The sequence below is a fragment of the Sapajus apella genome, unplaced genomic scaffold (assembly GCF_009761245.1).
Source record: "Sapajus apella isolate SASKATOON/1434 unplaced genomic scaffold, GSC_monkey_1.0 scaffold124, whole genome shotgun sequence".
Taxonomy (NCBI): Eukaryota; Metazoa; Chordata; class Mammalia; order Primates; family Cebidae; genus Sapajus; species Sapajus apella.
Genome location: NW_022437064.1, coordinates 1097410 through 1115036, shown reverse-complemented (window position 1 = coordinate 1115036; position 17627 = coordinate 1097410).

The following is a 17627-nucleotide window of genomic DNA, read 5'->3' as shown; positions in this document are numbered from 1 at the left end:
CAGCAATTAATAACCTACTGACCAAAAAATGTCCAGGTCCAGACAGGTTCACAGCTGAAATCTATCAGACATACAAAGAGGAGCTGGTAGCACTCCTGTTGAAACTATTCAAACAATACAAAAAGAGGGAATCCTGACTAACTCTTTCTATGAGACCAAAATCATCCTGATACTGAAATCTGGCAGAGACACAACTAAAAAAGAAAACTATAGGCCAATATCCATGATGAACATTGATGTAAAAATCTTCAATAAAATACTGGCAAACCGAATCCAACAGCACATCAAAAAGCTTATCCACCACGATCAAGTAGGCTTCATACCGGGGATGCAAGGCAGGTTCAACATACACAAATCTATAAATGTAATTCACCACATAAACAGAACCAAATAAAAAAACCACATGATTATCTCATTAGATGCAGAGAAGGCCTTTGACAAAATTCAACAGCCCTTTAATGCTAAAACCTCTTGATAAACTAGGTATCCATGGAACATATCTCAAAACAATAAAAGCTACTATGACAAACCCACAGCCAATATCATACTGAATGGGCAAAAATTAGAAGCATTCCCTTTAAAAACTGGCAATAGACAAGGATGCCCTTTCTCACCACTCCTATTCAGTATAGTATTGGAAGTTCTAGCCAGAGAAATTAGACAAGAAAAACAAGGGGCATTCAATTAGGAAAAGAAGAAGTCAAATTGTCCCTATTTGCAGATGACATGATCATATATTTAGAAGACCCCATTGTCTCAGCCCAATACTTCCTTAAGCTAATAAGCAACTTTGGCAAACTCTCAGGATACAAAATCAATGTTCAGAAATCACAAGCATTCCTATACATCAATAACAGACAAAGAGCCAAATCATGAGTGAACTGCCATTCACAATTGCTACAAAGAGAATAAAATATCTAGGAATACAACTAACAAAGGAGGTAAGATCTCTTCAAGGAGAACTATGAACCACTGATCAAGGAAATAAGAGAGGACACAAACAGGTGGAAAAACATTCCATGCTCATGGTTAGGAAGAATCAATACTGTGAAAATGGCCATACTGCCCAAAGTAATTTGTAGATTCAATGCTATTCCCATCAAGCTACCATTGACCTTCTTCACAGAACTGGAAAAAAAAAAAACACCTTAAACTTCATATGGAAACAAAAGGGAGCCTGCATAGCCAAGACAATCCTAAGCAAAAAGAAAAAGGCTGGAAGCATCATGCTACCTGACCTTCAAACTATCCTACAAGGCTACAGTAATCAAAGCAGCATGGTACTGGTACCAAAACAGAGATATAGACCAATGGAACAGAACAGAGGCCTCAGAAGCAATGCCATACATCTACACCATCTGATCTTTGACAAACCGGACAAAAGCAATGCAAAAGGATTCCCTGTTTAATAAATAGTGTTGGTAAAACTGGCTAGCCACATGCAGGAAGCTGAAACTGGACCCCTTCTCCTTACACCTTATACAAAAATTAACTCCAGTTGGATTAAAGATTTAAACATAAGAGCTAACACCACAAAAACCCTAGAAGAAAACCTAGGCAACAGCATTTAGTACATAGGCGCAGGCAAGGATTTCATGACTAAAACACCAAAAGCAAAGGCAACAAAAGCCAAAATAGACAAATGGGACCTAATTAAACTTAAGAGCTTCTGCACAGCAAAATAAACAATCATTACAGTAAACAGGTAACCAAAAGAGTGGGAAAAAATTTTCCCAATCTACCCATCAGACAAAGGCTAATATCCAGAATCTACAAAGAACTAAAAAGATTTACAGGAAAAAAAAATATTCAGAAGTGGGCAAAGGATATAACAGATACTTTTCAAAAGAAGACAAATATGCAGCCGACAAACATGAAAAAATGTTCATCATCATTGGTCATTAGAGAAATGCAAATAAGAACCACACTGAGATACCATCTCACACCAGTTAGAATGGCGATCATCACGAGGTCAAGAGATCGAGACCATCCTGGTCAACATGGTGAAACCCCGTCTCTACTAAAAATACAAAACATTAGCTGGGCATGGTGGCGCGTGCCTGTAATCCCAGCTACTCAGGAGGCTGAGACAGGAGAATTGCCTGAACCCAGGAGGCGGAGGTTGCGGTGAGCTGAGATCACGCCATTGCACTCCAGCCTGGGTAACAAGAGTGAAACGCCGTCTCAAAAAAAAAAAAAATCTGGAGACAAGAGATGCTGGAGAGGATGTGGAGAAAAAGGAACACTTTTACACTGTTGGTGGGAGTGTAAATTAGTTCAACCATTGTGGAAGACAGTGTGGCGATTCCTCAAGGATCTAGACATAGAAATTCCATTTGACCCAGCAATCCCATTACTGAGTATATACCCAAAGGATTATAAATCATTCTATCATAAAGACATATGTACACATATGTTCATCGTGGCACTGTTTACAATAGCAAAGACCTGGAACCAACCCAAATGCCCATGAATGATAGACTGAACAAAAAAAATGTGGCAGATGTACACCATGGAATACTATGCAGCCATAAAAAACGATGAGTTTGTGTCCTTTGTAAAGACATGGATGAACCTAGAAACTATCATTCTCAGCAAACTGACACAAGAACAGAAAACCAAACACCACATGTTTTCACTCATAGGCAGGTGATGAACAATGAGAACACTTGGGCACAGGGAAGGGAACAACACTCACAGAGCTAGGTAGGGGAGTGGAGGGGAGGGGAGGCAGGCACAGCGGGGGGTGGGGTGGGGAGGAGGGGAGGGATAACACCTGGAGAAATGCCTGATGTAGACAACTGTGGAGGGGATGGAGACAGCAAACCACCATGCAGGACGTGCACATGTACCCCAAAGCCCAAGTAAAATAATAATAATAATAAAACCTGGGGCTGCTTCAGGCATAAACGGAGATGCCTGATCACTCTACTTAAATGTGATGTAAGTTCTTAGCACACTAATGCTCAGTGTAAATGGTCAAGAAAGATAGTTTGCAAAACATAATCCTCTTTGAAATGTTAATACTGTATGACATTTTAGGCTGGTTTGTTTTCTGAGTAGCCCTTACATACACCTTATAGAATTTGATTCAAATCTATACCATTACAAAAAAATGATTTTAAAATATTGAATGACCCCCTGGATCACCAATAAACATCAGAAGCCACAAGTGGAAAAATGCAGGACTGGTAAGGTACTCTAGCAGTATCTCCCAAGTTGTTTTCCAAGAAATTCATGGACATGGCAGGTGGCAGGTATTGCATTAAAATGGAATTCTATGATCACATGGGTTTGGGAAGTACTAAGTATTTTATTTTATTATAAATAGTATATTATATGTATATAAAAGTATTGAAAATGAAATAATCCTGAAATAAAGAAACCATTAAGTTTGAGAAACACTGACATTTTATGTGTATGTAAGTTGGTCTCACTTTCCATTGAATGAGAAAAGAAAGACTGGCTGAGGGGTGACTGGAGTGATGTGTCAAAATGGAGTGGGTTCAGTGGGAACCTGTGTCATGATCAACTAGTGATGTCTGCCACGGATAGTAATGTGGAGAGTGGGAGGAATGGTGGCATGCATGACATTTCTTTTTGGCATTCAAGATTGGTACCTGGTTAACATAAAGTGAAAGATTAAGTTCTGAATTTTGCAAATATTAAAGTTAGGTTATCTCAGAATAAAATTAAGCTGATAGCTATCTTTTATCTTCAAAAAAATGAATTAGTAAACATGTTCCTAGATAAAACACTATAATTTCTGCTATATGATCCTTTTTATTATGTCTTCAAGTCAGCATCAACTTGGTTCCACTCAGACTTGGGATGAGACCATAAAGAAACGCTCTACATTGAAATGTAGAACACAATGTTCTTCAGTGTTCATCAAACAGCGAAAGAGTTTTCCACTCCATGGAATCCAGTGTTATAGTTGCTTTGTTCTGGTTGCCTTTTTGCCCTTTATAGCAATAAGTGACCCTCAGAGAAAGGAATTTTCCATCCGCAAATCAATCAATAATTTCTGAAGGATTGTCTCTTTCATTTCTTAAGATGCAGATGGATATGTCACATAAACAATGATAAAGATGCCTCAATTTTGCCCCTAGTGCTCTCTCTTAGCTTTATTCACGCAAAAGAAAGACAAAGCATTCAGGGAAGTGTGAACTGATGTCTTGGCATTCAGCCTGGCACTAAAATGAAAGCATCTGCTAAGGACCCCTGAGCTCTCTTGCAAGACATTGACATTTGTCATAATGTAAAATGAGGTGTTCAGTAATTCAGATATGGCAAGTCATGCCTGGTACCTGCCAGATCTTCTGCATCAGCTGACTAGGAGAATCCTGGCAGATGACCTGCCATTAACAGTGACATGGAAGGACATAAGAATCTTACTTATGATCTCTATTTGTGCTTCTCACTCTAGCTTCCATAAACTGTGTTACCTTGACATAGATATTTAAATGCCTTCACATTTGACTATTGGTCATGGGTGATCTCTTTGTATTTAACATAAAGAACCATGCCAAAAAATAATGCCAAATAATCCATCTATGACAATAAACACTATCTGCTTCCTTGCCTTTTTGAAAAAGGTAACATATATGCAAGCATTGTTTTCCTGAAAAACAAGCCACTTTTTCAACCAGAAAAGCCAATTTTTGTGAAATTTCGGTCTCTAAAATGAGAATGGAAGAAACAGCAACCTTCTTTGGAAAATGACAGAACATTTATTTGAAAAATAGTTAAAACCATGAAAAATGATGAAAGAAGCACCACTGGTCCTAGAAAAAAGAGATATAGAGAGAATACTCTATATGATATATATGGGATAATATATATAGAACATGCTTATTTCTAGGAACAATGGTGCCACTTCTATAATTTACATGTATTGTAAACATGTATAAAAGTAAACTTCCAATGTATTAATACAAACTATATATCTACATATAATACATTCTTCCACTCAATAGGAAGGTAACATCCACATGTCTCAGGCAGCTGTGCTCATCAAGCTGCCATGCAAGTGAATAGACAACAAATCCCCTCCAGTAACACACTGTGCATTCGTTTCCACTTAATATATATGTATGGAGCACCTTCCACAGGGGGAAGCATGAAGTACTGGCAAATCCTCAGGTAACATATTTAAATAATGATGTAAGCTGCAAATGCCTGAACTCAAATCCCAGCTCTAATACTTACTGGTTGTGTGACTTGGAAAATTGACTTATTCTCTTTCTATTTCAATTTCTAATCTGCAAATATTAATAGTATATTAACCTCCAACTTCCTTAAAGAAACTTACGTGATTAAAGTCAGTTGATATGGTTCTCAGTGAACGCTATTTATTACTATAATTATTTGAATATTTTATTAATCTTTGCAGAGCAATATACTAGCTGCTAGTGGTACAGGAATAAAATGGTAAACCAAGACAGAAACAGTTGCTTGCTTTCATGGGAATATCAGAAACAACAGGCACCATAATGAATGGAACATTTTAGTTGTATTAATAAGCATAAAGAAGAATACATGATGCTATGAGAGTTATAGAAGTGGGCAACGACCTAGTTAGTAAATTCAGGGTACTAGTCTCCTGAGGAAAAGACAATGGTGATGAGATATGAAGAGAGGATGAGAAGAATAAATGATAATCAAGTGAGGGAAAGCATAGAAAAGAATGCTGCAGCAGAGGAAACAGCAAGTGCAAAGCCCTTGTGGCAGAAGAAAATAAAGAGCATCTAAGAACGTAAAATAAGACCATTATGACTAGAGCACAGATAGCAAAGGGAAACAGAGTATAAGGACAAACCATTCAAGGAAATACTGAAGTTTCTATTTTCTCTGGAAATCATAAATGAATTTTAAGAAAAGTAGATGTCATATTTGCATTTTTAAAAAGTGAACACTCCAGCTACACTGGGCAAAACAAAGTGGAGAGGATGTAGCAAACCAGATGAGAATCAATTGTCCAAGTACAAGGCCTCGCATTTGCTCTTAATTTTGAAACTATGCTTATTAGTTTTCTATGCTGGATAAAAAATTGTCACAAAGTTAGCACCTTAAAGTAACACATTTATTATCTCAAAGTACCATGGGTCATGTGTCTAGGAAAGGCTCACCCAGATCCTCTGCCCAGGGTTTCACAGGCTGCAATCAAGGTGTTGACCAGGCTGAATTTTCATCTGGAGGCTCAACTAGGGAAATACTGTCTATCAAGCTCATTCAGGTTGTTGGCAGAATTTTTGTGCCATACGACTGAGTGTTTCAGGTTTTCAAAACCATCCTTAGGTCCCAAAGACCTTGTAGAATTACCTCCCTCCCATGTGGGCTCCTCAATATGATTGCTTACTTCATCCAACTCGTAAGAGGAAGCCCAGGCCTGGCCACAGTTAAATGCCTTTTTTATTATTCTAGACTCAACTAATTTGGAACCTTAATTACATCTGAAAAATCCCTAGATACTCTGTCATCTAGAAGCAAGTCAAAGGTCCCACCCACACCCAAGGGGGAGAGTACCAGGGGATAAATACCAGGGAGCAGGAATCATAAGTGCCACCTTAGAATTTTGCCTATTTTACTATAAAACACTTAAATTTTATATTACAAACTTCTGAAATTAAGTTCCAAGTAACCAGTGGGACCTTCCTACACAGATCTTATTTTTACATGTTAATGAGAACACTGCTAAGAGAAGATGCCTTTCTTTGAGATATTCATAAAGCCCTCTACATACTACCAATCAACTCATTCAATCTCTTATAGCATTTACCAAGAAATGTGTGAATACTCTGTAATCCTGTGCTATTTTTCAGTACTGAAAATTGGAATATCTCCTCCAGTATTTTCTGGTTCTATGTCCACCTGCATCTGCCTTTACATTTGTGTTGAGCTAAGTAGTTTTCTCCAACACTACAACTTGCTCAGCATAGATTGCTTTTTGGCATTAAAAAAAAAAAAGAAAAGATAAAGAAAAGAGGAAACAAAAAATAAATGTCTTTAGGCCAGGTAAGGTGGCTCATGCCTGTAACCCTAGCACGTTATGAGGCTGAGGCAGGAGAATTGCTTGAGGCCAGGAGTTCAAGACCAACCTGGCCAACATAGCTAGACCCTGTCTCTATAATTTTTTTTTTTTTTTTAGTTAGCCAGGTGTGGTGGTAAATGTCTGTAGTTTCAGCTACTTGAGAAGCTGAGGCTAGAAGATCCCTTGAGCTTCGGAGTTTGAGGCCACAGTGAGCTATGATTGTGCCACTGCACTCCAGCCTGGGTGACAGAGCAAGACCCTGTCTCTGAAAACATAAATTGTATCAGTCAGGGTTCTCTAAAGGGGCAGAACTAACAGGATAGATGTATATATAAAGAGGAGTTTATTAAGGAGTATTGACTCACATGATCACAAGGCAGTCCACATTAGGCGGTCTGTAAGCTGAGGAGCAAGGAAGTCATTCCAAGTCCCAAAGCTCAGGAACTTGGAGTCTGATGTTTGAGTGAAGGAAGAATACAGCATGGGAAAAGAAGAGAGCCAGAAGACTAAACCAGTCTGATCTTTCCACATTTTTCTGCCTGCTTTTATTCTAGCCGTGCTGGCAGCTGACTAGATTGTGCCCACCCATATTGAGGGTGGGTCTCCCTTTCCCAGTCCACTGAATTACATGTTAATCTCTTCTGGCAATACCCTCACAGTCACACCCAGGAACAATAGTTTGCATTCTTCAATCCAATTAAGTTGACCCCCACTGTTAACCATCACACCAACCCTAAAATGAATGGCTCAAATAAGCAGCTCTCTGTATGACTTTCTTGAACTCAGCAGGTTGCATTACATTTGCTAAGTTGGGGTTCCTCTCAAAATTATGAAGACTTATCATGGAATCTAACACTACTAGCAATGATACCCAGAAAACAACCAAAAATTCCAGAAAATCAAATTTTATCTTCTGAATTTCTGTTTTGTTTTGTTTTGTTTTGCTTTGTTTTGAGATGGAGTTTTGCTCTTGTTGCCCAGGCTGGAGTGCAATGGTGTGATCTCGGCTCACTGCAACCTCTGCCTCCTGGGTTGGACCAATTCTCCTGCCTCAGCCTCCTAAGTAGCTGGGATTACAGGTGCTTATTATCATACCCAGCTAATTTTTTTGTATTTTTAGTAGACACAGCATTTTACCATGTTGGTCAGGCTGGTCTTGAACACTTGACCTCCGGTGATCCACCCACTTCAGCATCCAAAAGGGCTGGTATTACAGCCATGAGCCACTTGTGCCCAGCCTATCTACTGAATTTTAAATCACTGATTACTTTCCTGATAATCAAAGTGGTACTTTAAATTCTATTTAATACTTGGAGCACATTTTTTTTTTTGGCAGGAGCCCACTGATGTAAATGTAGGAGGGAGGTAGGTCTAGATTTGAATCTCTCCTTCTTCCCTTCCTCCCTCCCTCCATCTCCTACTCTCTCTGTGACATTAATTATCTCATTTTTCTTCTCCTGTGCCAGGTCAGGCACTGTTTTAGGTGCTGGGGGAAAGAAAAACAGTGAACAATACAGTCAAGGTATCTACCCTCACACAGTCGAGGCAGACAGATCACCTGAGGTCAGAAGCTGGAGAGCCTGACCAACATGGTGAAACCCCATCTCTACTAAAGATACAAAAAATTAGCTGGGCCTGGTAGCAGATGCCTGTAATCCTAGCTACTTGAGAGGTTGAGGCAGGAGTATCACTTGAACCTGGGAGGCGGAGGTTGCAGTGAGCCGAGATGGCGCCATTGCTCTCCAACCTGGGCAACAAGAGCAAAACTCCATCTCAAAAAAAAAAAAAAAAAAAAAAATGGATTATAGACATTGAGTCAAGAGTAAAGGCAAGTGACCAGGAGGGAAAAGCATGATATTCAAGATATAATGGCGGGCTGGACTAGAGTGATACAAGAAGTGATAGAAAGAAGTAGTATATTTTAAACATATTTTGGTAATATAGTCAACAGGACATGCTTATGTGTTTGATGTATGGAGTAGGAAACAAGAGTATGAATAATGGCTGAATTTCTTGACTTGATCAAATTGGTGGATGATGGCATCATTTACTATGATAGAGAATAAAGGAAAGTAAGTTTTGGGTGAGTTGTATGACATTGGCCAAGTCAATTAATACTGGAGCTAATAATAGTGCAACTTCACTGAGCAGTTGTGAAGATGAAACAAGTAATGCTGATGAAATATCTGAAATATGGCTAATGCAGTCAACACTGATTATTTCAACATCATCACCATTAGTCACTTCTTATCTTAAAATACAACCAACAATTAGGTGAAGCTGGATTTGATATTATCAGTGACATTACAATTGAGGTGATAATATGTATCTTTGTACTAAACACAGATGCTAAAATTGTTATTTGAAAATTAATCTTAGACTATATTCTTAAAAAGTTAAGCTTCGGCCATTTATGAAATAACCTGTGGATGTAGAGTATTTGGAGGAAGTTTTTCTGATATTTTTGATCATCTCTCTAAAAACAGACAGAAGCTATCATAAGCCTCCAAACTAGACTGTCTTCTGGATGTGGACTCAGAATCCATTTCCATCCCCTTCTGTGAAGCTCCTTGTATTAAAGGGGATAGAAGGCTAAAGTATACATTTCTCAGGTTCTCCAACAGGTAAGGACTCAATATGGTGTACATCCTACCCGTGAGATAGTCTTATGGAGATATGAGAGAAATGGAGGTGATACAGGGAGCCCCTCACCACTGCCACTGTAGCTGGCTAAGTCAGACTCATGTTGGTGCCTGTAGCCAATGAAATACACATTTGAGGATCTGGTCACCAGCTTCATGGGTTTAAGAAAGTTGTAGTGGCATTGATGGTGGCAATGGGCTCAGCAGCTTCCTGGATCTTAGCTAGTAGTATTAACCTCAGCCAACTCCTCTAGGTCTTTAAAAAATTTCATAAACTCTTAATTCCCTTTATGAAGTTCAATTTTGATTAAAATATCTACAGTGGTTTTCGTTTCCTTGATGGAACTCTGACTGGCATACTGAGTCATGCCACTATTCTAAATTTAACTCAGTTTTCACTGATTAGAGTTTTATCTGATAACTTTTTTGTTATATAAAATTTCTAATCTATTTACCCTGCAACTCAATTCTTATTTCAGGCACTCTCACCAAAATAGGTGCTTAGTTGATATTTATTAAATGAATAAGTGTTATCAGGTTATCTTCTGGGTTACCTGATTCATAAAATAAATAACTTAGTTCTAGTTGAAATTTCATATCACTCTAAGATAATATTCATCAAATTATTCTAAGTCCTCTTGAACTTTACATAATCAAGTGTTTAATAGCTTCCAGATTAAGTGGAAAATTTAAATGCTACTACTGTATTACCACAAGTAGAACTAAAACTATTCATTGACTACCTAGTTGTGAAATCTAGATTCTGTTTAAGTCATTTCTCTAAGGATATTTCATCAAATCAAATGACCATCATTAAGCTCATTTTCATCAAAATATAAAAATAGCAAATCATAAATTCAGGAAGAATTTTACTTACATCTGTAATCAAGGCATCATCATTAAATTATTCATTGATTGGTTGTTTTTTGTTTGTTCTCGACATAAAAATTTTTTTCTGTGATGAATACGATTTTTCCTTTTAAAATATGTTTAGACTCCCATTGTTAATAACCTTATAATCTGACTTAAACCATGCTTTGAGGGTCCAGATTGCTGTAAAATAAATTTTAGAAAACCTGACACCAAATGAAACATTTATCAAGTCTGTAGCTGGATTAAAACATTCTCAGTTTTAAAATGTAGTTGATCTGCCAAGGAATAAAATTGGTGAATTGAACACTAACGGGTGGCCCCAATTAGTTTAAGTCGCAATATCATTTCCTGAAATCTTTGTTACCTCCTTCCTAGACCATGAGGCTGAGCAGAAAAACACTCCTGTCACTAAGTACTTCAAGCAGAATCTTTACTGGAGTGTGGTGATCCATTCAAGAAAATTAATATAGTCTTCTAATCAATTTTATTTACTTCAGCACTAGATACCAAGTTTTTCTTAAGACCAGAGGTCCATTACAGGTTTGCTGAAGAAATGGTAGACAGCTGGAATAAAGCTCTTCTTGAAATGCAACTAATTACCTGACTGTCACTGAGTACCATAGGCTGATGTCTGTAGGGGGAAGGGCATGATTTTACTAATCTTGCTGGTAGTCAGCTGGCTGTGCTGATCTAGGATGGCCTGGGCTGGGACTTTACAACCTGGCTCTGCACCATGTGTCTCCCTTCCACCATCAGTGGGACCCAGGCAGAGTCTCTTGGCAGCTACAGAGAACAAGAGAGACACAGCAATTGTGCAAGTAATTCCCCAGCCTCTATAATTGTCATATTGATTTTGGACATGTCACCACCCAAAATAAGTCACATTTTATTCTCTCCCACATTGACTCTTCCCCATAGTCAGTGTGGGAGAGAATAAAAAAGCACATGGCAAACGATGCGGATACAGGGGTTGCGGGGGTGGTGAAAATTCAAGTCTCAATACAATCAAACACAGAAACTTCTTGATGTTAGTTGATCCATTAAAATGCATACAAAACCACAAAGAAAAGCTATATAATAAAAAGTAACAAACACAAAATTAAAATGATAATGGCACATTGAGAGACATATTTGCATCTCTAATATATAAGGATCACATTCAAATTTATAAGAAAAAAAAATCAAGGTTACAGTGGTAAATTCCCAAAGGACAGGAAACAATGCTTCTTTAAGAAGAAATATAAGAAGTGAATAAGTATATGACACAAGTGTCTATCTTCATTTGTGATGCAATTAAAGCTAACCTAAGAGATAATTTCCATTTAATAAATCAGGAGAAAAATGGAAGTTTCAAACAAGTGCAAATAAAATAAGATACAGTTCCATTGGGACATAATAGGGCAATATACAGAAAATATTTACTGCAACATAATTTTGCCCTTGCTGCTCTGTCTTCTTCATCTATTCAGATGCCTCAACTCCTTACTTCATTTAAAAATTCTCCCAAAAGTTATCTTCTCCAAAAGGCCTACCCTGACATCCCTATCTAAATTAGTATACCTTTCTCTCCCCTTGTAATTTTTCTCCATAGCACCTACTACTATCTGATATCTATTACAAATTTAATTGTGATGATGAGCTTTTTTTTTCATGTGTTTGTTGGCCGTATAAATGTTTTCTTTTGAGAAGTGTCTGTTCATATCCATCACAGCAGGTATATACCTAGGAAGAAAACCTGCATGTTCTGCACATGTATCCCAAAACTTGAAGTGTAATTCTTAAAAAGATGGCTACTTATGTTGTTTTAGATCAAACAAAATTATTTGTCTATTTCTTGTATGTCTCCCTCACTAGAATAAAAACTGAATAAGGACAAGAACTTCATTCACCTTTTAACAACTTTGTCTCCAGACATAGAAAAATGGCAAACACAGACACTTAAATACTTGGTAAATCAATGAATAAATGAGTAAATACAGGGTTAAATAAAAAGAGTGAACAAAAATATATATTATCTTTATCAGTATAATCATAAAGAAAAATTTCAAAACATGTAAAAACCTATATGCCATAAAATGTTTATAAGTGCATTAACTGTAATAGCAGAAGAGCAAAACCCATCTAAACATCTAATAACAGGGCTTTAGCCATTTATTAATCCATTTATCCAACAAATGTTTTTTGAGTGCTCACTATATGCTAGGTACTCTATTTGACTTTCTACATTGAATTTATTCTACTGAGAGAAATAGCCATTAAAGACATTAGTATATACTACAATGCCAGACAATGATAAATACTAGAAAAAGAAAAATCAGGAAAGTTTAAAGAGTGAGGAAATGGGGTATTCAATGTCACCTTATTATTATGAGGTCTATGTAGAAAGTGTTTATAATACAGCATGTGAAATACAATACAACATTTTATAGTGAGCATTTTAATAACTAGTAGAAATATATAGTAATGGTAACATCAATTGGAAAAACAAAGAAATAATAATTAGGTGAGGTAATAAAACTGTAAATTTTTAATTTTTAAATTCTTCATTATTGCACTTTTCCATTAAAAGAAAGAAATATAGAAAAAGAAAAGCAATTTGAAAGAAAGCCTAAAGTTTAGAACTTCTAGAGAATACTGTTCACACTGTCTTTTGGACAAGTCTCTTACCTGCATACAAAATAGTTGGGAAGTAGGCTGAGACTTTGGAGTTTTAGACCTCCTTTTCTAAAAAACAAACTATCATTTGCTCCACTTTTTGTTTCAACCAATTATCTGAGCTATCTAGATTTTCCAGTAGACACAAAAACATTCATTCCTATCTAAAATAAAACATTCTACAGAAATAATCTACCATTCATTTATGGTTGAGGTAATTTGTTATAATGCCTAAATCTTATATTTTGAAACCAAATTTTCTCCGTCATTCATTTTGGAAAGTTTTAATTATTTTTTCAAGAAATACACAAAATTATCTACGTAAAAGTGAAATACTATACTGTTTTGAAACAACTAATAACTATCACTTAGAGGTTGTCTTTTTTTTTTTGCATAGTCACTGTGAAAGCTACTCTCTCTCTCTCTCTCTCTCTATATATATATATATATATATATATATATATATATGTATGTATATATAATATCTTCACAATAATCTTAGATAAATGGCTTTATCGATATAGAAACAGATTCAAAATGTTAAGTGTTTGTTACTGGTATGCCTTCCAGTTCTGATGATCAATGGGTAACTAAGAAGATGGCAAAGTCCAATCTAACTTATTTGTAAATTTGAGAATATTCTTAACAACCAAAGAAATTGGTCATTTTAGTTTGGTGCCATAGATGTTATCTTCCTGCAGCAGACATTTGTCATATATGGCCACCCACTGTCTGAATCCCTTTTTTCTTTTCCTATTGGCATTGCCATCATGATTTTGATTGATTTGTCATTGATGAATAGTTTTGACAAGAAAGCAATTCCAGCTGACTGACTTCCACTGTGTAGGCTAAGGATGGCAGATTCTTCTTCCACCCACACTTGGTACATCCAGATTCCTAAACTCAGACACTCACCCTGAAATTCTGATTCAACAGTTGAGAGCAGTTTAATCATGGGACAGAAGCAGAACGGAAGTCAATTTTGCCTGCCCATCCCCCAGAGCATCTCTCGTTTCTCTTGTTCTTATCTCATCTCCTCATTCCATCCACCAGAATCTCATCTATTATGTCAATCCCAAATATCCTCATGACAAATTTCCTTTGGCTAAGAAGGCCAGGGTTGTTTCTGTTCTTGCATCCAATACCCTGGACTGGAGAAATCAAAACTTATGTGTTATGAGTTGAATTGTGTTCCCTACAAAAGACAACTGAAGTTCTAATCCCCAGTACCTGTGAATATAACCTTACTTTTGGAAATAAAACCTCTGTAGACATAACCAACATAAGATGAGGTCACATTGGAGTAGAATCAGCTCTTAATCCAATATGACTGGTGTCCTTAAAGGAGGAAGAGAGAGGGGAACACAGGGAGGAGAATGCCATGTGCAATCCACACATAGAGGAAAGAGTGCCACTGAAGTGCTGCATAAGCCAAAAGCCAAGGTGATATAGTTTAGCGGTGTCCCCATCCAAATTTCATCTTGAACTGCAGCTCACACAATTCCCAAATGTCACAGGAGGGACCCCGGGGAGGTAACTGAATCATGGGGGTGGGATTTTCTCCTGCTGTTCTCATGATAATCAGTAAGTCTCATGAGATTTGATGGTTTTATAAAGGGGAGTTTCCTTGCACAAGTTTTCTTCTCTTGTCTGCTGCCATGTGAGATGTGCCTTTTACCTTCCATCATGATTGTGAGGCCTCCCCAGCCATATGGAACTGTGAGTCCATTAAACATCTTTCTTTTGGAAATTGCCCAGTCTCAGGTGTGACTTTATCAGCAGCATGAAAATGAACTAATACACAAGAATTGCTAACAAACCACCAGAAGGTAGGAACCAAGAAAGTATCCTCCCAATAGGGTCTAGAAGCAGCATGACCCTAGAAACACCTCACACTTCTGGCCCCCAGAACTGTGAAAGAGAAAGTTCTGTTGTTTTAAGCCACTTTGTTATGGCAGCCCTAGGAAATACCTAAACTATTGCTAAAGACAATTATAAACCATTAGTCATATTATTTGCTTAAGAAACTCATTATATATCTGTAACACAGAAATCCTTTCCTAGATCGTAACTTTTTCACCCACCCAAACCAAAGTTTTACATAGAGGAGGCATAAAAATAAGAACTCAATTAGTACATTTAAGCAGGCAAATGAACAGAAAGCATGGTTTAGGGTGGGATTACCCAAAGAAGTTATTTATTTTCCAATTAATTCTCATCTCCTCAACACTTCACTTATTTTGTTATCTACTCATGAACCTAATGTCCCTGCTATCATCAACCAGGCCACCTTCTGAATACTTATAAATGTTTACCAAGATAAATCTAGTCCTTGACAAACTAAGAATTAGATATCATATAGTAGCATAAGATTTTTAGAAGTTTCACCACAACATTATTAGAAATCTGAAATGTACATAAATTAGGAAAGGAGATTATGACATTTCTTTTATATTTATATTCAATATACTGTGAATAATTAAGACAGGTAAAGTGGAAGAGAAATAAAACAGAAAGGACATTGAGTATCCATCAAAAGGAGACTATCCAAACCAGAGGCAGTGGCTTACACCTGTAATCCCAGCACTTTGGGAGGCTGAGGCGGGTGGATCACAAGGTCAAGAGATGGAGACCATCCTGGCCAACATATTCAGTAGAAACCCCATCTCTACTAAAAATACAAAAATTGGCTGGGCAAGGTGGTGAACACCTGTAGTCCCAGCTACTTGGGAAGCTGAGGCAGGAGAATCGCTTGAATCTTAGAGGCCGAGATTGCAGTGAGCCAAGATCACATCATTGCACTCCAGCCTGGGAAATAGAACAAGACTCCGTCTCCAGGAAAAAAAAAAAAAATAGAGACTATTCAGAAAGTGCTTAAATACTCTATGCAACTGTCTTGTCAGTTGATCAGACAGAAATCAGTACAGTGAACATTAGATTTTTTAACTGACTTAATGTTTTGTTACATTTTATTCAACAGTCATATTTGACTACAGAATAGTGGGCAAACCAAAATGTGTGTTACAGGTATTGTGTTGGCCTTTTTATTTTCTACTGGAACTTTGATTATATATTAGCTTTTCAGTCATTTCAAAATTCCTCAAATTTCTTTCTGGTACTTCCATTTGATTTAGCAACTGGATAGAAACAGCTGAAAGCATTTCTTGGTCTTAAATTAGAGTTGGCCATGACAAATGTTTCTGCAGGAATATAGGATGAATCCCACACATTTATCACGGCATCTGGGCAATGTTTGTTTCTGTAGGACAGAGGAGAGGGTAGGAAGTATTCTTATGTTGGTAAACTGGAAGTCTAAGAATTACACTTGCCATCTGGGATTGCTTTGATGGGAATAATGGCCTGTTCTTCCCACTTAATTACCAAAATCAAATATCATGATGCAAAAACAATGATCTTGGTGATCTAGGCTTAAGTAAGACCAGTAGGAATAAACACTTTCATTTAAATGTGGTTGTATTTATTTACTTTGACTTTCAACAAGCTTCTAGAGTTTATAGAAAAATTTCATGCATACATTTAACCTATACAAACATGAAGAAGTTACATAAACCCAACATAATTAAAGCAATTTATATAGGGCATAAACTTCATGACATTTACAGTCAACTTGCAAGGAAAGAAAGCAACAGAAATAACTTCTCCCAGCAAAAACACTTATGTGGTTTGCACAGTTCCAAAATACCAGTCTTTAAATATGTACTATTCCCCCAAAGTGCCAAAAGGAGAATAGCAAACTAAATAGAAAAAATATGGCCTCAATTTAAAAATTTGGTAAGAAAGTAACAAGACCTACTTTTGTACATGCAAGAGCGAAGAATCAACTTAGTTTCTGAAGCATTATAATTTCTTTAACACTATTAGGGAATATAATTTCAAATAAATCTCTGGTTTACCTAGATCTATTGAACAATTAATACAATTGTAATACTTCTGGTGTCAAAGCTACTGAGTGCCAGAAATACTCGAACTTTTCCACTAAAGAATCTCCCTTGTTAAATAATAGAAGTAGTGTATTTTTAATGCCAAACAGGCAACTAAGAAGCAGGCTAAGTGGCTGCCTGGTATCATAATCAGAACATGAACTCTCAAGTACTACTGCTGATGAAAATAATACTACATCAAGTTTCTTACTATTAGCTGAATGTCTGAGTAAACCTTAGCACACAGACCAGTACTCGCAGCGCAGGATCAAGCAGCAACAATTTTTCAGTGAATGTACTGTCCAGCCCCAAATTTGCTCTTGACAGAATTATTACAACAGTAAACATTTGCCCTGGGCAGCAAGCTGACACAATTCTTTGACAAGTAGTTTTCCTGCTGCAGTAGAGAGAACAGATAGTATGATTCCTGCCTAATAGACTTAGTGATTACCTAATTTAGGAATAATACGGATAAAAACAAGT